Consider the following 26,135-nt stretch of genomic DNA (forward strand, 5'->3'; position numbering starts at 1 on the left):
ATGCAGCCTCGGGAAATGGGAACTGGTGTGATTTTTCCTACATAATTTGGGGCTCACTGTGAGGAAAGCATGGCATCATATTTGTAAAGTACCTGGCACATAGAAAGTGCTCAATATCTAATTAGCAATTATTATGATTTCTGTGGAAGATCTTGTTCAGACACTTGCTCTCTTTTGCAGTCAATTTCATAGTTAGGCCTCCAAAATGCCTACTATATGCGCCATGCCCTGTGCATGGTCCTGGCGGGGCTTGTCTGGTGGAGTTGATTAGGAGCCAAGGCCTACAAATGCCACTTTACAGGGAAAGAACCCAGAAAAGACAAGGATATCACTATGGACTGAATGCGTTTCCCCCACCCCAGATTCACATGTTGAAGCCCTAATCCCCAGTGTGATGGTGTTTGGAGGTCAGCCTTGGGAGGTGATTAGGTTCAGATGAGTCATAAGGATGGAGTCCTTATGATGGGATTAGTGCCCTTACGAGAAGAGGAGACCAGAGCCCTGTCTCTCTCTGCCATGTGAGGACACATTAAGAAGGTGGCCGTTTGCAAACCAGGAAGAGAGTCCTCATCAGACACTGAATCTGCTGCCACCTTGATATTGGACTCTCCAGCCTTCAGAGCTGTGAGAAATAAATGTTCATGGTTTAAGCTGCCCAGTCTATGGTATTTTGTTATAGCAGCCTGAATGAACTAAGATACAAGTCCATCAGTTAACCCCACTCTAAGATACTTGTCAATACAATTAGCTTAGAAAAAGAAGGCTGGGTGTGGTGGCTCACACCTGTAATCCCAGCACTTTGGGAGGCTGAGGCAGACGGATTGCTGGGACCCACGAGTTTTCCTGGGCAACATGGGAAAACATCATCTCTACAAAAAAACACAAAAATTTGGCCAGGTGTGTTGGCTCACGCATGAAATCCCAATACCTTGTGAGGCGGAGGCAGGAGGATCGTATGAGACTAAGGGGTTTCAGACTAGCCTGGGCAGCATGGTGAAACCCCGTTTCTACAAAAAATACACTAAAGAAATTAGCCAGGCATGATGGCATGCACCTGTAGTCCCAGCTACTCAGGAGGCTGAAGTGAGAGAATCGCCTGAGTCTGGAAAGTTGAGGCTGCAGTGAGCTATTACCGCACCAGTGCACTCCAGCCTGAGCAACAGAGTGAGACTGTCTCAAAAAAAAGGAAAGAGGCCGGGCGCCGTGGCTCATGCCTGTAATCCCAGCACTTTGGGAGGTCGAGGCAGGTGGATCACCTGAGGTCAGGAGTTCGAGATCAGCCTAGCCAACATGGTGAAATCCCATCTCTACTAAAAATACAAAAATTAGTCAGGCGTGGTGGTGCACACCTGTAATCTCAGCTACTTGAGAGGCTGAGGCAGGAGAATCATGTGAACCCAGGAGGCAGCGGTTGCAGTGAGCGGAGATCATGGCACTACACTCCAGCCTGGGTGACAGAGTAAGACCCTGTCTCCAAAAAAAAAAAGAAGACTAGAAAAAGAAATTGAAGAATAAAATGGAATTAGAAAAGAGAAAGTAAGAGTATTATTATTGGCCAGGTGCGGTGGCTCACACCCGTAATCCCAACACTTTGGGAGGCAGAGGTAGGTGGATCACCTGAAGTTGGGAATTCGAGATCAGCCTGGCCAACATGGTGAAACCCCGTCTCTACTAAAAGTACAAAAATTAGCTGGTGTGGTGGCACATGCCTGTAATCCCCACTACTCTGGAGGCTGAGACAGGGGAATCGCTTGAACCCAGGAGGCAGAGGTTGCAGTGAGCCAAGATTGCGCCACTGCACTCCAGCCTGCGCAACAGAGCAAGACTCTGTCTCAAAAACAACACCAAAAAAGAGTATTATTATAGTATTTGGTATAGGTATAGATCTGGGAAATCCAAGAGAACCTACTGCAAAACTATTAAACCAGAAGCAAATTAAGTAAAGTGGCAGGGAATTAAGTTAACATTCCCAAATCAATTATGTGTATATACACCAATTGCAATTAGAAAATAAAATGAAAGAAAGCTTAGCATTATAAAAATATTGGCCAGGTGCAGTAGCTCATGCCTGTAATCCCAGCACTTTGGGAGGCCGAGGTGGGCGAATCACAAGGTCAGGAGTTCGAGACCACCCTGGCCAATATGGCGAAACCCTGTCTCTAGTAAAAATACAAAAATTAGCAGGGTATGGTGGTGCGTGCCTGTAGTCCTAGCTACTCGGGAGGCTGAGGCACAAGAATCACTTGAACCCGGGAGGTGGAGGTTGCAGTGAGCCAAGATAATGCCACTGCACTCCAGCCTGGGCGACAGTGCAAGACTCTGTCAAAAAAAAATTATTCATAAATCAATCTAAAAGTTCAATGTGATCCCAATTAAAAAAACCCAACAAGATTTTTTTTTAACTAGGCAAGTCAATTTCTAAATTTGTAAGTAAAAATATTGAGTAAGAGTAGCCAGAGAATTCTTAAAAAGAAGAGTAATGAGGGAGAAACAGCCCAACCAGACAGTAAACCTTACTACAAAGATACAGTAATTAAAACTGTGTGCTATTGGCACATCAGTAAATCAGGGGAACAGAATAGAGATTCCAAAAGTTGTCCTGAAACATATGGGAATTTACTATATAATGAAGATGGCAGTTTGTACCAGCGAGAAAAAGGTGGATGATTTTTAAGATGGAGTTAGGACCAACAGTCTGACATCAGAAAACAAAGCTGGATCTCAGTCTCACTATATATGCCAATAAATTACAAATCAATCAGATTTAAACCACAAAATACTCAAACCATAAAGCTGTAAAAAGGGGAGGAGCCAGGTGCGGTGGCTCACACCTGTAATCCCAACACTTTGGGAGGCCAAGGCAGGAGAGCTGCTTGAGTCCAGGAGTTTGAGACCAGCCTGAACAACACGGCAAAATCTCATATCCACAAAATATATGTGTGTGTGTGTGTGTGTGTGTGTGTGTGTATGTGTGTGTGTGTAAAGGGGGAAAGATAATAAATTTTCTTATCTCTGAATGGGGAAAGCATTCCTAAACATGACATAAGACGTAGAAATCATTCTTTATTTATTTATTTATTTATTTTTATTTTTTTTTTTTGAGACGGAGTCTCGCTCTGTCGCCCAGGCTGGAGCACAGTGGCCGGATCTCAGCTCACTGCAAGCTCCGCCTCCTGGGTTTACGCCATTCTCCTGCCTCAGCCTCCCGAGTAGCTGGGACTACAGGCGCCCACCACCTTGCCCGGCTAGTTTTTTGTATTTTTTAGTAGAGACGGGGTTTCACCATTTTAGCCAGGATGGTCTCGATCTCCTGACCTCGTGATCCGCCCGTCTCGGCCTCCCAAAGTGCTGGGATTACAGGCTTGAGCCACCGCGCCCGGCCAGAAATCATTCTTTAAATGATAAATCACTCTATATAAAAACTGAAACAGTTGTGTAGCTCAATAGTAAACAAGTTCAAAGGACAAACAACAAACTAAGAAAAATAATTGCAACTCTATGATAGGTAAGGGTGTTTTTTTTCTTAGCATGTATATAATAAGCTCCCATAAAATAAGAAGAACGACAACATATAGTTTGAAGAAAAAGCAAACAAATGGCTCACAAACATATGACAAGATGCTCAACCTCACTCATAAGATAAATGCAAATTCAAATCATACCAGCCACCCAACAACAGCAGATACACGTTCTTCTCGAGTGCACATGGAACATTCTCCGGGACAGACCATATGCTACACCATAAAACAAGGCTCAATAAATTTAAAAGGAGTGAAATCATACAAAGTATGTTTCCAACCACAATAGAATGAAGTAAGAAATCAATAACAGAAAGAAATTTAGAAAATTAAAATATGTGAAAACTAAACAACACGCTCCTCAATAACCAGTGAGTCAAAGAATAAATCACCAAAAAGCTTAGAAAATACTTAGAGATGAAAGAAAATGAAGATGCAACATATCCAAATGTAAGGATGTGGTAAAAGAGAACTTAAAGGGAAATTTCTAGCTGTAAAATCCTATATTAAAAAAAAAAAGAAACCGTCTAGATGTGGTGTCTCATGCCTGTAATCCCAGCACTTTGGGAGGCTGGGGCAGATGGATCGCTTGAGCTCAGGAGTTCGAGACTAGCGTGAGCAACATGGTGAAACCCCTGTCTCTAAAAAATAAAAAAATTTAAAAAATCATCAGGCGTGCTGGCACCTGCCAGTAGTCCCAGCTACTCGGGAGGCTGAGGCGGGAGGACTGCTCGAGCCCTGGAGTTCAGAACTGTAATGAGCCATGATCATGCCACTTACACTCCAGCCTGGGCAACAGAGTGAGGCCCTGTCTCAAAAAATAAAAATAGGCCAAGTGCAGTGGCTCACACCTGTAATCCCAGCACTTTGGGAGGCCGAGGGGGACGGATTACCTGAGGTCAGGAGTTTGAGACCGGCCTGGCCAACATGGTGAAATCCCATCTCTACTAAAAATACAAAAATCAGCAGGGCGTGGTGGCGGATGCCTATAATCCCAGCTACTCGGGAGGCTGAGGCAGGAGAACTGCTTGAACCCCGGAGGCAGAGGTTGCAGTGAGCCGAGATCATACCATTGCACTCCAGCCTGGACAACAAGAGTGAAACTCTGTCTCAAAAAAAAATAAATAAATAAAAATAAAAAGGAGAAAGATTTCAAATCAATAACCTAAACTTCTACCTTAAGATACTGGGAAAAGAAGAGCAAACTAAACCTAAAGCTAGTACAAGGAAGGAAAGAATACAGATTAGAGCACAAATTAATGAAATAAAAAATAAAAAGCAATAGGGAAAATCAACAAAACCAAAAGGTGATTCTTTGAAAAGATCAACAAAATTGACAAATCTTTAGCTAGATTGAACAAGAAAAAAAGGGAAGACTCAAATTACTAAACTCAGGAATGAAAGGGAAGACATTATTACTAACCTTAAAGAAACAAAGATTATAAGAGACTACTGTGAATAATTCTATGTCAGTAAACTAGATAACTTAGATGAAATTCCTAGAAATAAACACAAATTATCAAAAATTAGAAGAAATAGGCTGGGAGCGGTGGCTCATGCCTGTAATCCCAGCACTTTGGGAGGCCGAGGCGGGTGGATCACCTGAGTTCAGGAGTTCAAGACCAGCCTGGCCCACATGGTGAAACCCTGTCTCCACTAAAAATGAAAAACCAGCTGGGTGTGGTGGCACGTGCCTGTAATCCCAGCTACTCGAGAGGCTGACACAGGAGAATTGCTCGAACCCAGGAGGCGGAGGTTGAGGTGGGCCGAGATAGTGCCATTGCACTCCAGCCTGGGCAACAAGAATGAAACTCCATCTCAAAAAAAAAAAAAGAAGGAGAAGAAGAAATAGAAAATTCGAATAAATCTAAAACAATAAGGAGATGGAATTATTAATTTTAAATTTTCTCACAGAAGCAGCCCAGGCCCAGATAGCTGGACTGGTGAATTCTACCAAATATTTGAAGAAGAAATAATACCAGTTCTTCTCTAGGAAATACTTCCCAACTCATTTTCTGAAGCCGGTATTACCCGATCCCATAACCACACAAAGACATCACAAGAAAAGAAAATTACAGACCAGTAACTTTTATGAAAATGAATATATGTATTACATACATATAAATATTCTACAAAATACTAGAAAACTGGATCCAGCAACAAAAAACTTTTGTTTTCCAAAGAACAACATCAAGAAAGTAAAAGGACAACCCACAGAATAGGAGAAAATATTTGTAAATCATATACTTGTATCTACAATATATAAATATCTCTTACAGTGGCTCATGCATGTAATCCCAGTGCTTTGGAAGCCAAGACAGGAGGATCTCTTGAGGCCAGGAGCTTGAGACCAGCCTGGGAAACATAGTGAGACCCCAACTAAAAATTAAAAAAAAAAATTAGCCGGGCGTGGTGTTGCATGCCTGTGGTCCTATCTACTCAGGAGGCTGAGATGGGAGGATTGCTTGAGCCCAGGAATTTGAGGTTACAGTCAGCTATGATCACACCATTGCACTCCAGCCTGAGTGGCAGAGTAAGATCCTATCTCTACAAAATAAAAAAAAAAATTAAGCCAGGCACGGTGGCACACGCTTATAGTCCTAGCTACTTGGGAGGCTGAGGCAGGGGGATCACTTGAGGCCAGGACTTCTAGACTAGCCTGGGCAACATAGTGAGACCCTGTTGCTAAGACAAAAAAAAATAGATTACATTAATAATAAAAGTAGGCAAAGAACTTGAATAGATATTCCTCCAAAGAAGATATACAAATGGCCAATAAGCACATGAAAAGATGCTTAATGTCACTAGTAATTAGGGAAATAAAAATCAAAACGGCTGAGTACAGTGGCACATGCCTGTAAACCCAGCACTTTGGGAGGCCGAGGTGCGAGGATCATTTGAGCCCAGGAGTTCAAGACCAGCCTGGGCAACACGGTGAGACCCTATCTCTACAAACTAAAAAAAAAAAAAAATGAGCCTGAGCCAGGTGTGGTGGCACACACTTTTGGTCCCAGCTGCTCAGGAGGCTGAGATGAGAGGATTGTTAGAGCCCAAGAGTTGGAGGCTGCAGTGAGCCTTGGCAACAGACTGAGACCCTGTCCAAAAAAAAAAAAAATCAGAACCACCGTGAGATGCCACTTCACAGACACTAGGATGGATGACTAGAATCTAAAAGACAAATGTTGGCAAGGATGTGGAGAAACTGGAACCCTCAGACATTGCTGATGGGAATGTAAAATGGTGCAGCTGCTTTGCAAAACAATCTGGCAGTTCCTCAGAAAGTTAAACATGGAATTACCATATGATCTAGCAATTCTACTCGTAGGTACACACTCAAGAGAAATGAAAAACATATGTCTACACAAAAACTTGCACATGAATGTCCAGAACAGTATTACCCGTAATAGCCAGAAAGCCCAAATGTCCATCAACTGATGAATGGATAAATAAAATATGGTATATCCATATGATAGAATATTATTTGGCAAGAAAAAAAGAATGAAATATTGATCCATGCTACAACATGAGTGAATCTTGAAAACATTATGCTAAGTGAAAGAAGTCAGCCGCAAAAGAGTACACTTGAATGATTTCATTTCTATTAAATGCCCAGAATAGGCAAATCTATAGAAACAGAAACTAGATTAGTTGCCGCCAAGGTCTAGGGGAGGGAAGTTTAGGGGGAAGTGGGGAGTAACTGTAATGGGTAAAGTTTCTTTGTGGGGTAATGAAAATGTTCTAAATTTGACTGTGGTGACGATTGTACAACTCTGTGACTCTACTAAAAACCACCGAATTGTATACTTTAAATAGATAAATTGTATGCTATGTGAATTTTATCTCAGTAAAGCTGTGATACACATTTTTCAAATAAACTACACTGGGGGCCACTGTTCACCTATCAGCTCGGCAAATTGCACCTATGCAATTTATCCCCAAATTTGGTAACATCCTATGCTGGTGAGAGTGAGGAGAACAGAGGGTGTGGGGACACCAGCGCAATCTCTCTGAAGGACAATTTGGCAATACCTATCACAATTACACACCCACTGACCCTGCAGTGTGGAATTAATCCTAAAAGAACACACAAACACAAGGCATATGATTGAGGATATTCATTTGTGGAATTGTCTAGAACAAGCAAAAGACTGGAAACAATCAAAATATCTGTCCTTAGTTAAGTACAGTGTGACCACCGTACATGCAATGGAATACTACGCAACCATGAACAAGAAAAATGCAGCACAAATAAATGACCTCTGAGGTACACTGTCAAGAGAAAAAAGTCAGTTGAGGACAGGGTAGACTGTGTGCTATCATTTGTCTAAAAAAGAGAAAAAAATTTCTGGCTGGGGGTGATGGCTCACACCTATAATCCCAGTACTTTGGGAGGCTAAGACAGGAGGACTGCTTGAGCCCAGACATTCGAGACCAGCCTAGGCAACATAGTGAGACTCTGCTTCTACAAAAAAATAAATAATTAGCTGGGTGTGGTGCATTTCCCTGCAGTCCCAGCTCCTTGGGACGCTGAGGTGGGAGGATCGTTTGAGCCCAGGAGTTCGAGGCCTCAGTAAGCATGATTGTGACACTGCACTACAGCCTGGGCAACAGAGTAAGACCCTGTCTAAGACACAAACAAAATTCTTTGCAAATGTGTAATATTGAGTCAAGTGCGGAAGCTAAAAATATCAACACCTGGCATTCCCATCATTATTGAAATTCACATTATGCTAAAAAAATTGTTAATATACATGCTTATATATGCCTGGATCTCCCTGGAAGGATACACCAGAAATTTTTTCAAGTGGTTGACTCTGGCAAGGAGACCTGGGTGTGAGAGAGACTTACTTTTCCCTGTCGTGTGTGTGTATGTGTGTGTGTGTGTGATGTTTTTTCTTTCCTTTTTAAAGAAAAAACACAAACTTACCTGGTTTCAAATCCTGGTTCTGTCTCTCATAGCTGGCCAAGTTGCTTCACTTCTCTGAGCCTCTGTTCTCTGTTCTGTAAAGGGAGGGATAATAGGATTAATATCCACCTTGCAAGGTTGGTGTGGAAGATGAAATAAGACAGCACAAGCTCAGGGCCTCCCCCTGTGCCTGGCTCCTAGTAAGTGCACAGTCCCTGTTTGCCATTCATCTGTAACTATGGACACTGCAGTGCACTGTAACAGGGACCACCAGAGAGCCTCAGAGCAAGTGTTCCAAGGACCAGCATCCCCTCTGGCTGGGAGAAACTGGGAAAGGCTTCCTGGGGGAGGCAGCATTTGTGAAGGGCTTCGAGGACAAGAAGGATTTCCACAAGTAGAGATGAATGGGGGCCACATTCTTGGCAAAGGGGGCCACACAAGCAAAAGGCCAGGAGTGGGAAAGCCCTGGACAGTCACTCAATGGTGCACTGCCAGGCTTCTCCAACAAGGCTTAGATGAGCACCTACTGATGCCATAGTGGGAAAGACAGTCAAAAGCCATGTAGCTGGGCTGGCCGAGGGAGGAACTACAGAAAGTATCGTGACAGGGATAACGAGGGGCCAGGTCCACAGGCTCATAGAGCAGGCCGGGAAATGGAGGCTCAGAAAGGGAGAGGGGCCATCCAAGATCACACAGCAGGTTCCCAATTTCTGAACATAGCCTCTCTCAGCTTCACCCTCTCCTTGTCCTCTAGACCTGGAGAAGAGAAAGTCCAGAGGGGTCCTCCGGCCATGCCCTCATCAGGGGGTGGACACAGAGGCCAAATAAACCAGGGGCCCCACAAGGAGGAGGGATGGTTGGTCCTCAGAGGATAACAACAGCTACAGCGTCACCATCACGGTGTTGCTGGGTGGCACGCACCATGCTTAGGAACTCAGTGAACCACCCCAGCCCTCTGTGGCGGGCCCTGATTTGCAGATGAGGAAACTGAAGCACAGAGAGGTGGAGCTGCTTGCCTGATGTCACACAGCTCATAAGACACAGCACTGGGAGGCAAACCCGGACTATCTGGGTTCCACCGTCTCGTACCCCAGAGCCCATTCCTTAAAGGAGGCCCCAGCAGGGCATCCTATCAGTGATCACATCCGCTCAGAAGGGCCCAGGGTGGAAGCTGTTCTCAGCCAGTCCTGGAATGCCTCCTGATAACAATGCCCCAGTGGCGGGGGAAAGGTGGGAGGCGGGCCAGGGAAGAGCAGCGGTGGGTGTAGTGTCAGGCCTGTGCGGGGATGAAGGGGGAAGGCGGCGGGCAGGGACTTGGCCCTTTGGCAGCCATCCTCTCTCTGACGGGAGAGCAGAAGGGCTTGTCAGGCACCTGCCCAAGCCAGGTGGGGGCATCATGGTTAAGGGGACCCTGCTGCCACCACAAGAGGACTCTGGGCACATGGACTGAAGTTTCCTTCAGTACCATGGAGATGCCCATAGTCACCCTCAGGTAGTTGCAAAGGCTAACAGGTGAATCCACGCCAAGACCTGGGCACACAGGCCGTGCCCCATGAACAGAGGTCCCTGCTGTGCCCCTAACCTTAGATTCTCACTGGTACTGTTCAGACTTCTATTCTCACCAAGACCCTGCTACACAGCAACAATCTGCCCCTCTTTCCAGGTGGGGGCACAGAGACGGACTCAGAGAAGCCAAGTGAGATGCCTGGGGCCCGTCCAAGACAGCAGATGGCCAGCTGATGCCCCAGGCCAGTGTGGGCACTGCTCCCCAAGGCCACTCTCCCAGCTGGAAATTACCCCAGGGACTAAGCAGAGCCCCATGGCTGGCCCATTTTCCAAGAGGGGAAATGGAAAGCCAGACAGGGAAAGTGGCTGGCCCAAGGCCACAGAGCCAGGAATAGGGCAGGAATAGGGCAGGGAGCAGCCACCAGGGCCCAGGCCACTACAACAACTTTGGGGGTCAGGGCCCCCTGCCAGCACTGGCCGCATCCAGAGACAGCAAGGCTGAGGCTGGGAGAAGTATGAGAGGGGGCGCAGCCTGCCCATTTCACAGATGGGCACTGCCTTCCTCCAAGCCCAACACCCACTTCCTGCCCCTCACACTGGAGTGGAAGCTCCCCGTGGGCAGGGATCTTCCCCTGCTTCTCTTTTTCCTTCCTGCTATCAAAAGAATGACCTGCTCGGCTGGGCTCGGTGGCTCATGCCTGTAATCCCAGCACTCTGGGAGGCCGAGACGGGCGGATCATGAGGTCAAAAGATCGAGACCATCCTGGCTAACACAGTGAAACCCCGTCTCTACTACAAATACAAAAATTAGCCGGGCGTGGTGGCAGGCGCCTGTAGTCCCAGCTACATGGGAGGCTGAGGCAGGAGAATGGCGTGAACCCGGGAGGCGGAGCTTGCAGTGAGTGGAGATCCCACCACTGCACTCCAGCCTGGGAGACAGAGCGAGACTCCGTCTCAAAAAAAAAAGAATGACCTGCTCACCCGCAGTGTTTTTCTACAAGTGTAGAAATGCAGAAAGGTACAGGCTTCACAGCAAGGGATACGAACACTGACAGCAGCGGTGGCTGATATTCATGCATCACCTGCCATGCGCCACACTCATCACCCCATCGCACAGATGAGGAAACCGAAGCACAGGCAGGTTAAATGGTGTGCCTGAGATCCCAACTCTTAGCAGCCAAGTGACAACCCCTAACCCTCTGCATGTCTTCCTAACCAGGACGGCCACCCAGGGCCCTGGAAACACCCAAAGGAAGGAGCCTGGGCTCCTCCTGGCAAAACCCAATGTTACCAGCTGCTCTGGTCCAGGCCAGGGGTGGAATGGGGTGTGCTGACGGGAGTGCAGAAACCCATGCTTCTCCCCATCAGCTTTTCCCCCTCACATCCTTCCGCCTGGAGTTCACGCTCCCCTCCAAAGCTGCCAGCAGCCTGTAGCAAGCTGTGGCCACACTCGTTTCACACACAAGGCCACGGGGGCTCCAGGAGGCTGCCCCAGCCAGAGGGCAGACAGCCAGGATGCCAACCAGATCTGAGGGACACCAGAGCCCACCCTCCCCTACCTCCCCTGTGAGGAGCACAGCAAGGGCAGCCCAGGAGGGAGCCTGGGTGCAGAGGCGCAGGCGGACCAGAGTGCCAGGTGGGCAGGGCCTTGTCCAGAGCGAGGTCTGGCCAGAGTGGGTTCCGGTGTAACTGGGTCACTGCTGGCCCTTGGCCTAGGCACGAGGGGGCCCAGGGGAGACCCCCAGAGGGATATGTTCAGCAATGCAAGTCACGAAGGCCTGCAAAACTGAGAGCAGGGCCAGGAAGCTTTTCTCAGGCCCCTGGGAGCTGGAGGTCAGGGCACAGTGGCCCTTCCCCCAGTGTCTTCTCAGGGACAGTCATCTCCAGCTCCAAAGGGCCTGAGGGGCAAGAGGAGACCTTGCCCATGGTGGCCTTCCCAGAGGAGGGGATATCTCAGCTGAGGCCCAAAGGCTAGGCGGTTTGTGAAGAGAGGGTGGTGAGTGTGACCCAGGTAGGTGGGACGGCTTTGACAGGGCCTGCAGCTGGGACCGCTTAGAGAAAGGTGAGGGAGCTATGTCCATTTCAGTCCTGCAGCCTCAGTCTCCTCAGCAGCAAAATGGGGGAAAGACAGACACATGGGGGTGGCTCCCTCTTCCCTATACCCACTTCCCACCATCTCTCCCTCCTCCAGGCTCCCATGCCCCGGAGTGAGGTCACTGAGAAGGAGACAGTATCTAGGGACTGGTGAGTTGGAGGGGTGAGGAGGCTTCACAGACCTCCCCACCCCACTCCAGGTACCATCCCTATCTATCTGTCTATCAGCAGGCAGCCCCGTCTCAGGGTGGGTAGGGCAGCTCACAAGGCTGGGAGGTCACAGCCCCAACCCCCGGGAGCCTTTGTGGGCCCTTCTCCTTGGCAGATGAGGAGGCTAAGGCTGAGAGGGGGCTGCCAGCCCTTGGTCACACAACAAGGCCAAGGCCTGCCCTGAAATAAGAGTGTGGGCTGAGGGCAATGGCACTGAGGATAAGATTCTGGGGGCACCAGGCCCCAAAGCACTGAGCTGAGGAGAAACTGGTAGAGGAGACAAAACCTTGGGCCGGCCTGCTGAGGGCTAACCACCACGTAGCTGAGGGAAGGCTTCCATCAGAATCACTGTGCGCCGAGAGCAGCGGCTTGCGCCTGTAATCCCAGTGACTCGGGAGGCCAAGATGGGAGGATCGCTTGAGGCCAAGAGTTTGAGACCAGCCTGGGCAACAAAGTGAGACCCCCATCTCCACAAAAAAATAGAAAAAAAATGTAACCGGTCATAGTGGTATCCAAGAGTTCCAGCTACTCGGGAAGCCGAGGTGGGAGGATGGCTTGCAACCAGGAGTTTGAGGCTGCAGTGAGCTACGATTACACCACTGCACTCCAACCTGGGCGACCGAGTGAGACCTTGTCTCAGAAAAAAATAAAAGAAGAACAAGAAGAGCTAACCTGGGCTTCAGCATCTCTACCCGCACACAGAGACCCCAGGATCTCTACCCGCACACAGAGGACCCGGCACCTCTGCCCGCACACAGAGACCCCCGGCACCTCTGCCCGCACACAGAGACCCCGACATCTCTACCCGCACACAGGGGCCCTCAGCAGCACCCCCACCCCTGCTCAGCGTCAGGAAAGGACCACAGGGAACACTGAGGTGGCAAGTTTTGCTCTCTCCCAGTGGTAAGTCATCTCTCCCAGAGCCCCCAGCTGCCCCACCCTGATGGAGGTCAGGGCACAGTGGCCCCACCCTGATGGCTGATGGCTGATGTGCTTTGTGGAGATGGCCGCCAGCCGGCCCCTGCCCACAGCACCCGCTGTTCCCTGCCAGCTGCTCTGGGAACACACAGTGCCCCCTCCTCCACGCCCACACCCATGCAGTATCTCCCTCCAGGGACACTGGTGGGCAGGAGCGCCTAGTGGCCAGGCCCCTCCACACAACCCAGTCTGAGCTCCAAACCCACCCCCTGGCCCCGTTCAAGCCTGCAGGTGGCCTACCCCTGGCGGTGTGGTCACAGGAAGGTCAGCCTCCCTTTACTCATCCATGAAATGGGGTCTCTGGCAGGTCTCAGAGGAAGGAGACAGCATCCGAGACTACGGTGATCGTAAGATGATAAAAACGCTCTACACTCCAGCCTGGTGATCACAGGACCAAGGTCAAACTGGGGTGGAGGGGGCCTGCCACAAGCTCCCATCCCTTGACCCTCCCTTAAACTCCTAACTACCCTCTAGCCTCCAAGCCTTTGCACATGCTCTTCCCTCCCCTAAGCTCCACCACCCACCTCCCCTTTCCCTGCCCCCCATGAACTACAGTGTACCCTTTGGGCCTGACCACAGGCAGTGTCTGACCTTGCCTGCCCCCCCCCTCAAGCTGAGAGAGGGACCCCCACCCTTTTCTGGGCTTACATAGCCTCCACCACATAGGGATTAAGAGCTAGACTGCCAGGATTCAAAACTCAGCTCTGGCCCTTCCTTGCTGTGTGACCTTGGGAAAGTTACTCCACCTCTCTGTGGCTCCACTTCCTCTCATAAAATAGTGATAAACATCATCTACTTCAAAGGACTGTTGTGAGGATTAAATATGTTTGTATCTGTGAAGCACACAGGACTGGGCCCAGACCCTAGCAAGTGTGCACTAAGTGTTTGCTATCAGTCAAAATAGTAGGAGTAGCTATTCCTTGTTGAGCACCTATGTGCTGGGCCTGTGTTAGGCATCCTACTTGAATGATCTCACAATAGCATGACAGTGGTGGCTATTACGAACCTCACTTTATGGCAAGGAGGGGAAGCCCAGAGACATCAGTGGCACCATCAGAGTATATCTGGGAGAGGAGGGGACTTTTGCTGATATTAAGAAGTTAGCCATTAGGCAGTGGCTCAAGCCTGTAATCCAGCACTTTGGGAGGCAGAGGCAGGAGGAGCACTTGAGTCAGGAATTGACTCAGGAATGACCAGTCTGGGTAACATAGAGAGACCTCATCGCTACAAATTAAAAATTTTAAGAACTTGCCAGGTGTGGTGTGGGACCTGTAGTCCCAATTACTCAGGAGGCTGAGGTGGAAGGATCGCTCAAGCCCAGGAGCTTGAGGCTGCAGTGAGCTGAGATCGCACCACTGCACTCCAGCCTCGTTGACAGAGTGAGACCCTGTCTCACAAAAAAAAAAAAAAAAGAGAGAGAGAGAGAGAGAGAGAAAGAAATTGTTAACTTATTTTATATGGACTATAGTTGTATGGCTACTTTTTAAACACAAGAGTCCTTGTCTTTTAGAGATACACACTGAAATATTTTACATATGAAATATGATGCCTGTGATTTGCTCTAAAACGACACAAGATAGGATGGGATAGAACAGGTGTGGAGGAGGCGGGACTGGCCACGGGTAGTGGTGCTTGGCTCAGCGATGGGTTCATGGGTCTCATTCTATGAACATGCCTCCAGCATAGAATGGGAAAAGCAAGACTAACTTAAATGATGCAAAGAAAAAAAAATGCTTGGACCCTTAACCCTCCCAACAACTACCCCTTCCTTGCTGTGTGACCTTAGGAAAGTTACTGACTTTACTGAGCGAACCGCCACCCCCCAGACTAATGCAGCAGCCACCTCACTGGTCCACCCGCCACCACCCTCACCCCCTAGTCTGCTTTTCACACAGCAGCCAGGTGCACCCGGAACCCTCGTGTGACCCCATCTCGCTCCAAGTCCAAAGCCTGCATTTTAGATGGCTCAGGGGCCCTCCCTGATCTGCCCTCCTCTCCCTCCATTCTTCCCCTGTTCTTCCCCTTTCTCACTCTGTACCCCTGGCCCCCTTCAGTTTCACCAGCACTCCAGGCTCTCCCCTGCCTCAGGGTCTCCGCACTGGCTGTTCCCTCCCCAAGGAGCTGCATGGCTCCTTCCTCCCCTCCTTTGTTGTGAGCTTCTTTGAGGTGTGAGGCCTTCCCTGGCCACCATCTAATTGTGACCCATCCTCCACGAGCCCGCCAGCAGACCCACCCGCTTCCCTGCATTATGGATTCGTGGCCCTTACCCCCTTCTTATGGGCTATGTGTGCAGTTTCCTTATTTGTTGTGTTTTTCTGTCTCCCCCTCTAGAATGTGAGTTTTGCAAAAGCAGGGATCTTTGGTTGTTTCCTTGCTATCTGCAGCCTGTAGAACATTGTTGAGCACAGAAAATATTTGTGGGATGGATAGACAGATGGATGGGCCCCACCCAGGGCCCCACAGGAATAAGAGGTGGCAGGCCTCAGCCCCAGATCTGTCCAGTCTCACAGCCTATGCCCCGCCACTGTGCCCTTCTGCCACCGGCCTGGTCCATCTCTGGGGCAGAGCTTCTGCCCACCCTGGCTTACACAGGGCATAAGCAAGTCTGAGACAACTCTAGGCCCTGATCCCCGCCCAGCACAGCCCAGGCCGGGAACTGAGGTCCCAGGGGATGTTTGCTGAGTGAGCAAAGAGTGAGTGAAGAGTGAGCAAGGGGCCGTGCGCGGGCCAGGGCAGCCAGAACATGTCTGGTCCCGTGTCTGCGGCGCAAACATGCTCAGGGACAGTAGGCTCAAACCGGCTCTGCCAGTGGGGCTGGGGTGGAGACGGCAGGCTGGGGCGGACACCGACAGAGATGGAGGGGTGCACTGGGGATGGGGCCTGCAGCCCAGAAAGGGCAGAGGCCCAGCAGGGGGGCCAGGAGCTCCTACCAACTCACACCCTGTAGAGTACAACTGTCCCAGCCCTGGCTGCTCTTCAGCTTCCTCCCAGGCAGAAAAGGGGCTTCTTTCAGACCCCAGCCCCTGGCCTGCACTGTAGGGGCTTGTATCCCTTCCCACCGGGGCCTGTGCAGGGCCTGGAAGCCCTCCAAGGAAGCATACTGCCTGGAAGTGGGTAGCGCCTGAACAGGGCAAGGAGAGGTGAGCACTGGGCTGCGCAGAGACCGCCCGGCACGGAAACCCTGATCTGTCCCAAGGTGCTGGGGGGCCTTGAATGCATCCACGAGCCCTTCTGGACTCTGTTTCCCGGTGTGGAAAGTGGCGTTGGGATGGATTCCAGGACTGTGAATCCCAAAGTGCTGAGTTACCTGTAAGAGGCCACTCAGCCCTCCAGCCCCTCCCCGAAGCCCAGCTCTGGGATGACCATGGCCAGAGCCCGGGCGCACACACATGCCCTTACTCCCCACAAAAACAACAGTAATCAAAATCCTCACTCACTACTGAACACATTGTGCATGCAGGGCATCGGGCCAGCACTTCACACTCAGCCTCGTCGGCTCCTCCTGCCAGCACTGCAAGGTAGGGACCGTTACTGTGCCCATTTCACAGGAAGGGAAGCTGAGGCCCAATTCACATGGCAAGTTGGAGTTCAGGCCTCCTGGCCCCATCCCCAAGGTCACACTGTGCAGCCTCCATCTCCCTGAGACAGGTACTGTCCCAGGTATGCTCTGAAGTCGCTGGCTGGCGTTTAGGGGACAGAGTCCATATTCCCCAAGTCCATAGCTCCCCTTGGTCCTAGGGAGGCTGAGACCCACCCCTGCCCCTCTGTGTAACCCAGGCCATGGGTGTGCCACTCACAGTCTCAGTATTTTCACCTGTAAAATGGGTAGAATCCTGCCAGCTTCACCTAAGGTACATCCAGTATCGGAAGCTGCAGGACCCAGAGGACTTGGGCCAGCGCTCAGGGCCAGGTGGGGAAGCCCTGGGGCTGTGTAGCTCCAGATGCATGTGGGGAGGGCGGCCCACATGGACCAGAAGCCCACCGTTGTCTATGAGGGGATGCTGCCCTTCACCACCAGCTGCCCAAAAGAGGAACGATGATTCCTCTCGTCCTGCTGTTCCCCAGCTCCAAGCCCTGTCAGTTTCACCTCCAACACACTCTGAATCCACTTCCCTCCCTCCCACCATGACCACATCCTCAGCCAGACCCAGCCTCCTCCTCTCAGGCTGGCTAATATGGAGCAGGGAACCCTTCTGAAATGTCTGAACCCTTCGCTCCTGCTTAATACCACCCACAGTACCCACACTCCTGACACAAAGGCCGAAGTCGTCACAGAGGCCTCCAGGGCCCTCAGTGGCCTCCACCAACCCCATCCCTCCCCTCACTCTATTCCATCCACACCGGCCGCCTGCCCCTTCCCTGAGAAGCTAGCATACTCCTGCCTCAGAGCCTTTGCACCTGCTATTCCCGCACCGGCAGCACACTCCACCCGCACCTACACTTGCCTCCCTTGTGAGCCTGAGCCCACACGCAGGCCCTTACTCCCCACCAAAACAACAGTAATCAAAATCCTCACTAATGACTGAACACATCGCATATGCAGGGCATCGGGTCCCCAGCAGGAAGAGATACAGTCTCCTACAGTGCATCGGGAGGCTCACTCAACTCTCTTGCCTCCTTCAGGTCTTCAGGACTCAGCCACCTGCTCAGACAGGCCTGCCTCGACCACCTGTTTCTTGATACACCGGCCAACTCTGTTCTCCAAGTCTCAGCTCCAAAGCCACTTCCTCACAGAAAGCCTCCGTCAAACCCCAGTCTCAGTGAGGATCTTCAGCTTCCGCTTCCTAGCATGGATGATTACAGCTCTGCTGACAACACTCACTGTGTAAGAACCCGTCTCATGGGGACGGAGCCACTTCTGTCTTTCCTATAGTTGAATACTCTGCAGCAGGTGTAATATTCAAAACAATGAACAGCTGGGATGCTTGGGTACCAGCGGGTCAGAACAGACACTGGCCAAAGGCACACAGCCCAGCATGGAGTGAGTACCTGATCATGGATGGATGGATGGATGGATGGAGGAGTAAGCAGGGCACCCACAGTGGACCTGGGACTTGCCTGAGAAAGTGGCCCAGAGAAAAGAAGGGCCCACCCGAGCTCACAGCCAGAGGTTGGCCAGGGCAGCCGCAGCCAGCCCAGCCTCTCCTCCTGCACAGCCCAACTTTCGTTTCCCACCCTCTGTGTCTGAGGAAGGTCCTTCTCCCAGGGGAGCTGAGTGAAGAGAAGGGGCAAGCAGTCCCCTGCTCCCCAAGTACGGGGGCTCTCAGGCTCCATCCGCCCTCCACAAAGGGGCTTTGTCCTCTGTGCTGAGAGCCCAGGGTAGACCGGAAGCGGCCCTCCACAGCCCAGCAAATCTCAGTCCGCGAGCCGGCTAGAGCAACAGCTTTAGTCACAGACCCCTGAGGCGGGCAGAGTGCTGGCACAGCTCTTCACAGGATCATTTCATTTTCTCAGGAGCTGTAGGAGGGAAGCTCTAGTGTGACCCCCATTTTTGCAGATGGGGAAACTGAGGCTCTCAAAGGCCAACGTCTGCCAGCCAGCAGGTAACAAAGCCTGGATTCTAATCCAGGCTCACCTGGCACCAGTGCCAACAGCCACGGCTCTCAACTCCCCCTGTCTAGAGTCCGGACCCTCTGGGTTCAAGAGGGAAGAGGGGGTCTTTATAGAGGCCATCAGGCCTAGCCCTTCACCCGAGTAGGGGAGCTTTGCCCTGGTGAGGTTTACCCGAAAAGGAAGAGAGGCCAGGCCCTAACCCCACAGCCCTTGCCCAATGCCCCAGGCACCTTGGGAATCTGCCAGTTGGGCTGCAGCACATCTCCACCACTTCCTGCCAGGTGGGCGTCTTCGAGAAAAGGATGGACAGGCAGAAGGACCCAGGGGCAGAGGCTCCCACCCTGCCCCCCACCACTCCCCTGTCCATCCCAGACCTGGCCATTTCCCCTGCCAGTACCCCCCTTCTCTCCAGGCCCATCTGTTCTCAGTGTGGCCACCAGGGTCACCTCACTGAAGCCACATTGACCCTGAGTTAGGCACTACCCAGAACGTGGGATACATGACTCTCGTCCAGTAGCCCCTCCTCACTGCCCGAGGAGCAGGCCCCCCACGCCCTCTACCCACTGGCACCAGCCAACTGACCCAAGTCCAGACTCCATGGCTCCTCGGACCTCCAAGAGGCACCTTCAGGCCCTTTGTCAAGCTCTATCCCCCGCTAGAGGTCCCTCCCATTCTTCCATCAGAGTATCTCCTCCCCCAGGAAGTCTTCCCCGACCCACTCCCTCCAAGGACCCAGGCCAGCCTCTACCTTTGCCCCAGCGAGAGGTTTTTGATCCCTGTCTTGAACCCTAGCCTCTGTGGGCTGCCTTTACTTGGCAAAAGTAATTGAGCCCCTGAGGCTGATCTGATCCTTCCCTGTCCTCCACACCTGCAGCAGGAGTCCGGCCTCAACCTGCTCTGCTCTCATCAGCCCCAGGCCCAAGCCTGAGTGCCTTGTGAGAGTGTGAGGCTCTGCCTGATCAGCCAAGCCACATTTTAACCCCCCATACACGCCTGCTGCTTCCCACCTCCCCGGCTATCCACACCTCCTGGCTACTACCTACCCTCAGGCTTTTGTGCACACGGTACCTTCTTCCTAGCCCACCCTTGCCCTTATTTTTTTTCTCATGAGCTCCTGCTCACCCTTTAAGACCCAGGCCAGGTATCACCTCCTCCGGGAAGCTCTCCTGGCATTGTGCTGGGCTACCATAGTTCATATGGCCCCTACTCCGTGGTGCCATAGGAAAATTATTGGGGTCTGTGTCTGGCTCCCCCAAAATATAAGCTATGTCCCAAGCACATCCTTAGGGTTCCCAGCAGCCATCACAAGGCCCAGATATCACCGGTGGACAAGCGAGAGTCCAGCTGCCAACTCCCTACCCAGAGAACCCAGGGGCAGAGCCCAGGAGCCGCTCCCAGTGACAGCACTGAGTCCTATTTTGCCCGTGATGCCCACAGCTCTAAGGTATGGGTGGAGTGGGCGGAGGGGGGAGCTCTCTGCAAATGGCCAACTGGTAACCAAACCCACTCCATTTCTAAAACTAGGGCACAGGAGAGAAACGGGAACAGCAGTATTGTCCCCAAATAGAACTATGTCTCATCTGGTTCCGGGGCCTTCGGGAACACCTGGCGGGGTGGGGGTGGGGAGGGCAGGAGGCTGCTCCCGAGGCTTCAAACAGAAATCTAAAGTTTAGAGGGCAGGGGAGTCAGCATCACCCAAAATCACCACAGTTGGCGCTGAGGTCCTGCCCACTTCACGCAGCACCAGTCCAAATCCCCACATTATGGGGTCCTCTCCCACTTCACCCACCTGGCTACAGGGTGCTCCCCAAAACTGTGCCACCTCCAAGCCTGTGCTCATGTGTATCTTCTACCCAGGATGCTGTTCGCCCCTCCTGCCAGTCAGGATCCTACCCGTCCTCACAGCCATGCCCATTAACAGTGACACTGTCTATAAGCCTGGCATGGGGAGAATGAGCACATCAAGCCTTCCCAACAGCCTGGTGAGGAAGACTCCTGACCCCATCTCATAGGTGAGAAAACCAAGGCTCAGAAAGAGAAGCCAGGGCCGGGCGCGGTGGCTCAAGCCTGTAATCCCAGCACTTTGGGAGGCCGAGACGGGCGGATCACGAGGTCAGGAGATCGAGACCATCCTGGCTAACACGGTGAAACCCCGTCTCTACTAAAAAATACAAAAAACTAGCCGGGCGAGGTGGCGGGCGCCTGTAGTCCCAGCTACTCGGGAGGCTGAGGCAGGAGAATGGCGTAAACCCGGGAGGCAGAGCTTGCAGTGAGCTGAGATCGGCCACTGCACTCCAGCCTGGGCGACAGAGCGAGACTCCGTCTCAAAAAAAAAAAAAAAAAAGAAAGAAAGAGAAGCCCCACCTGGGGCACGCGGCAGCAAAGGCAGGCAGACGCAGTGATGTGGCAGGATCTGGGTGCTGGCAACCACAGGGCACCCAGAAGGCCTGGTGGGGATTGGTGCAGCCTCCCAACCAGGCCCAGCCTTGAGGACTTGGCACAACTCAGGGAAAAAGTCCACAAGGCACAGCCCTGGCCTCCCAGGCAGAAGAGAAAGCCAGACCTCACCTCCCCAGCCCCTGCCCCTGCCTAGGGTGGCTTCTAAGAAACTGAGGGGCCACACTGGCGAGGCGTGATGGAACTGTCTCCCCAGAAACATGCACAGAGCATGGCACAGATGAGAAAATGGAGCCCTGGAAGTCCGTCCCTGCAGCTATTTGTTGAGTGCTGCCTCCAGGCCAGGCCTTGAACTAAATGCTTCATGGAGATGACTGTACCCAGTCCCCAGCCCAGCCCCACCGGATGCACGCTTGTTACCCTCATTTCCCAGATGAGGAAACTGAGCCTCAGCGAGGGGAAGCAACTGACCCATAGTCCCAGGGCAAGCAGGTGGACAAGGAGGCTGCAACCCAAACTGAAGGCAAGAAATTAGGACCTTGATTGAGTCCCTTCTCAGGTTCCAGGCCTCAGTTCCCCCTCTGGAAAGCAGAATGTGCCCCAAGAGACTTCTGGCTGTGACATCACATTGTGACCTGGTGGATGTTATTTCCTTTCTCTCCATCTTCCCATCTGGATAACGGGGTGGTCTTTCCCTTCTTCCCCAGGTCAATACAAATTACAATAAAATAACAACACGCATCGAGCACTTACTATGTGCTGGCATTGCTGGGAGCATTGGACGCAAGACTTCATCCTTGGAACAAGCCCATGGGGTGGGTTCTACCACTAGGCTCATTTTTCAGATGGGGAAACTGAGGCACAGAGCGGTTAAACTGACTCACCAAAGCCACACGGCTAGTGGGTGACAGCAGTTGGGGGTAGAGGAGAAGTCTCCCGGTCTTCACGCTGCCCAGTGAGGAACTGTGGGGAGGGCTGGAGGGCTGATCAAGGGTCTGTGGAAGCAGAGAAGGGCTCAGCCCAGATGAAGCGGGGCAGGCCTGGCATGCCCAGATGGCCCTGGGTTCAAATCCATGCATTGGATGACCTTGGGCAAGCCCCTGGCTCCTGAGCTTCCTCTTTGGTGAAATGGGGCCGGGACCACTACCCTGTGGGGCTGCTGTGAGCATGAGACAACCATTTGCCTGGCACTGCAGAAGGGCTCAACTCTGTGCCGGAGGAACGAACGCTGGCTGAAAGGACCACCAGGGCTCACCGTGGCTCACTGCTCCTTCAGGGTCCCGGGCGTGTCTGGTCCTCCCTTCAGAAGTGGGAAGAAAACTGGCCTAATCTGCCTCTTCTCTGATTCTTAGAAGGAACCCTCCAAGTCCCTTCAGAGCTGCGTGACCTCAGGCAAGTCACTTTACCTCTCTGAACCTCCAAATCCTCCTTTTGACAATAAGTCATGCTTTTCACAGGGCTCTGGGAGAGGGGTTCCAGACTGAGGAGACAGGCTCGGTGGGGCAAGAGTCCAGTTCCATTTGCCCAAGCAGAGAGAGCACCTGGCATGACCCTGACTTGAGGTCACAGTTTCCTCATCTGCCACACAAAGTTTATGACAGTGGTTCTGCCTATCTCAGCCCTGCTGGTGCTAGGGATGCACAGAGGTAACTGCGGGAAGTTCTTGGTAAACTGTAAAGGGCTGTGCCCTTGTGAGTGATGATTACCATATTCCCTTACAGGCAAAAAGAATCCTATGACTTGCCATCTAAGGCAGAATGTGTCAGAGCCATGAGGAAGGGCAAAGAAGGGACAAGGTGAAGTTCAGCGGCAGATGTGGGGTCAGTATGGACTCATGGACTCAGTGGGACTGGGAGGGTGGTCACGAAGGCCTTCTGAAGCCAGAGGCATCTCAGCCACTGGAGGGGTACTGAGAGGGAGGGCACATCAGGCAGTGGGAGCTGCAGAGGCAAAGGTGTGTGGCCCGACAATCCCAGGCAGGCAGGAAGATAGCTACAGCCCTTGATGTGCAGCCTAAGCCCATCCCTGCCTCTCTCTGAGTTTTAGCTGCCTCCCAAAAAACAAGAGCAGGAACAGGTCCTGCCTCTCAGGTCAAACAGGCAAGGATGCTCAAATAGAATCCACCTTTGAAGAGAGGGGCCCATTCAGTGAGGGGGAGGAGGGAGGCCAGGGTGAGGCATCAGGGCACTGGGAGGCTATGCTAGGTCACAGGCAGGCAAGGGCTAAGGCAGGAGCCAGGCTCAGGGAGGCTGGAGGGAGCTGGTGGCTTCCAATGGATCCAGCCACCAAGTTTGTCTGTCTCTAGTTAATCTTCCCCCCACTCCCTTCCCCACAGAACAAGCCAACCACAGACAAAGGTGGCCGGTCACTGCCCTGGGGATTTCTGGATCAATCGACCTGCAGAGGCCCAGGATTCCTGCCTCATCAGGGAATCACCTTTCTAACAGGCATTCATAAATATCACACACTTCCTGAGTGCAGGCCCCGCACCCAAGCACTTGGCACACATTGGCTCACCGGATCCTCATGCCATCTTGTCAAAGCTGGTGCCAGCCTCATCATCCCCATTTCACAGATGGGGAAACTGAGGTTCTAAGCTGTAAAATCATACACAGCAGACAAGTGGCCAAGCCAGGATATGAACCCAGAACCAACTGCCTTCAAAGGCTTTGCTAATTCCATTACCCTTTATGGCATAAGCACCCTTGAGCACCCAAGATCCCAGTACTCCAGGTCCGACTGGGGAATCCATCAGCCAGAGCTGGAACCCAGAGAGTCAGGGTTACCTGCCCCCAGCAACACACCCCTCCTATACCTGGGAAAAGTTTTAGCCACACTGGGTACACACTTAATAGGAATCAGATCCCCACAAATTACTCAGCAACCAGAAATCTGGGCTCACACCTCACTTTGCTGCGCTCCTATGGCCCCAGCTCTTAGCCTCTCTGAGCTTCAGTTTCCTTTTCCATGTAACAGGAATAAGAGTTTGACTGCTCCCAGGATGGAGCAAGGGACACGATGGGTCACCTTATTATGATCCAGCTCAGAAGGGCATGACATGAAGATATCAATATCAGATAAGGTAAAAGTCAAGGCCATGAATTTGGGCAAAGCAGCCTAAGAGAAGCTAATCAGACCCCACAGGGAAGCCATGCTTCCCGAAGCCACTCCAGCTTAATTTCCACTCCCAGCAACTGGATTCTGCCTGTGTCGGCCTCATAGCCCAGCAGGTCCAAGGGTTCAAAAGAACTCATTCCTAAAGTTTCTCAGTGGGTCCACAGATATCACCACCCACCCACCACAGACATCCCCACCCCTACAGGAGCATCTAAGAGGACTCCACTGGGCCTGCCCCTGGAACACTCCCCAGCTAGGATTACCATCACAGAGCCTCAATGGGAGGAGTCCTCACCATACTGAGGAAACTGAGGACCAGACAGGAAGGGATTTGGCCAAGATATTCAACTTCTCCTCCCTTCTGGCTTCTCCTTTTACTCTGGAACTTCTCTGGGTAGTTCTAAGGGAGAAGGAAGACCAAAGGAACAAAGGTTGGGGGAAAGTCACTTGCTCAAGGACCCAGAGCAAGGAGTAGGGAGATGGAGGTCTGGCTCCCAGCTCTGAGATCCTCCCCAGTCATCTATCCCTGACTCAGCCTTACCAGGCTGTACTGTGGGAAGGAGGAGGCTGGCTGGCTGGGGAGAGTCCTGGATCAAAGACAAGAGCTCTGCATTTTTTTCCCAGCTTAGATGATTTGCCCTGGGTCTTTCTGGCCTCAATCCCCCCATCTGTGAAAGGGGAAGGTCAGAATAGATCAAGAATGACAAACTCATGGCACATATACAATACTCTCTTATCATCTGCCCATGGCAGACATGACTAATCTATCACAGCACTCTTTCCCATGAAGCCAACACTAAGCCTCAGAATGCTTCTCAACACAGCACTCTAGGCCAGGGGGATGAAAGCTCAGAGCCTTTCCTATACTAGATAATATCTGAGTCCCCAAGAGGGAAAAGAATGGGGAAAGAAAAATATAAAAATTTCCAAGCACCCAGTAGATTTGAGCCACTGGGAATACATTAGCTGATTTAATCCTCACAAGGGAGGTGTGCAGAGGCTGAGGTTGAGAGAGACTAAGTGACTTGGCTTTGGACAAACAGCGGGGAATGAGGCCTTGAACACAGAGGAGGCCTCTACTGGGTATCCCTCCCCCAGGAACAGAGACACGGAGCCAGCCACCAGGTGGGGACCTAAGGTACAGCCTCATACCATCCTCTTGTTAGCCTTACTAGGTACAAGCCCTAGGCCCATTTCACAGCTTCAGAAACTGAATCACAGGACAGGGAATCAGCTGCCAGAGGAGGCAGGACTTGAGCAGGTGCCTGGCCCTCCCCCGCCTCCACTGATTGAGTCCCTAATGTGTGCTAAGCACTTTATTTCTGTCCTCTTGGGACATCCTGGGAACCATGACTCACTATCCTACTTCAGGGATGAAGAAACTGAGGCTCCCCAGAGGAAGTGGCCCCCAGGAGTTCAAGGGGAAGCCAGAGGGGTTTTCCATGGAGATAAGGGGTGGGAGCCTGGGAGGGGAAGGAAAGGGCTGTGGGAATCCGAAGGGAGATAGAGATGTGGGGACACACACCGAGGCAGGAAATGAAGCTCCGGCAAAAGGCCCAGAGCAGGGAAGTGGCAGCCTTTTTCAGTGGCTCTACTGGACTAGGAGTCCAGAGCCCTACAGCCAAGGCCTGACCCTGTCACTTGGCAACTGGGAGACCCTAGGCAAGTGGCTTTCCCTTCCCGGGTCTTAGTACTTACAACTGGAAAATGGGGCCAACTGCACCGAAGGCAGGCTTTGAAGAAGCGGGGCTAGGCTAGACACATGGCATTCTCCCCCGTTCAGCCTCTTCACACACAGAGAAGGCAAAGAGAGTGCAAGGCAGGACCCAAAGTCACCCTGCACATTGGCAGCCTTG

The 26,135-nt window shown here is 51.7% G+C and overlaps 1 protein-coding gene across 4 annotated transcripts in view; it reads right to left on the bottom strand.

Annotated features, from left to right (window-relative positions):
* The window catches only part of SRC (SRC proto-oncogene, non-receptor tyrosine kinase), a 61,379-nt gene that overhangs the window by 30,166 nt on the left and 5,078 nt on the right, over nucleotides 1–26,135 (bottom strand). For 3 of the 4 annotated variants that reach the window (XM_025400246.1, XM_025400245.1, XM_025400243.1), the window contains exon 2: nucleotides 8,446–8,519. The exons of the other annotated variant lie outside the window; for it this stretch is intronic. The gene's annotated coding sequence lies outside the window, so the exon portion shown is untranslated. The remainder of the gene's footprint in view (nucleotides 1–8,445; nucleotides 8,520–26,135) is intronic. 4 annotated transcript variants of the gene reach the window in all.

This window comes from Theropithecus gelada, chromosome 10, assembly GCF_003255815.1.
Source record: "Theropithecus gelada isolate Dixy chromosome 10, Tgel_1.0, whole genome shotgun sequence".
Lineage (NCBI taxonomy): Eukaryota > Metazoa > Chordata > Mammalia > Primates > Cercopithecidae > Theropithecus > Theropithecus gelada.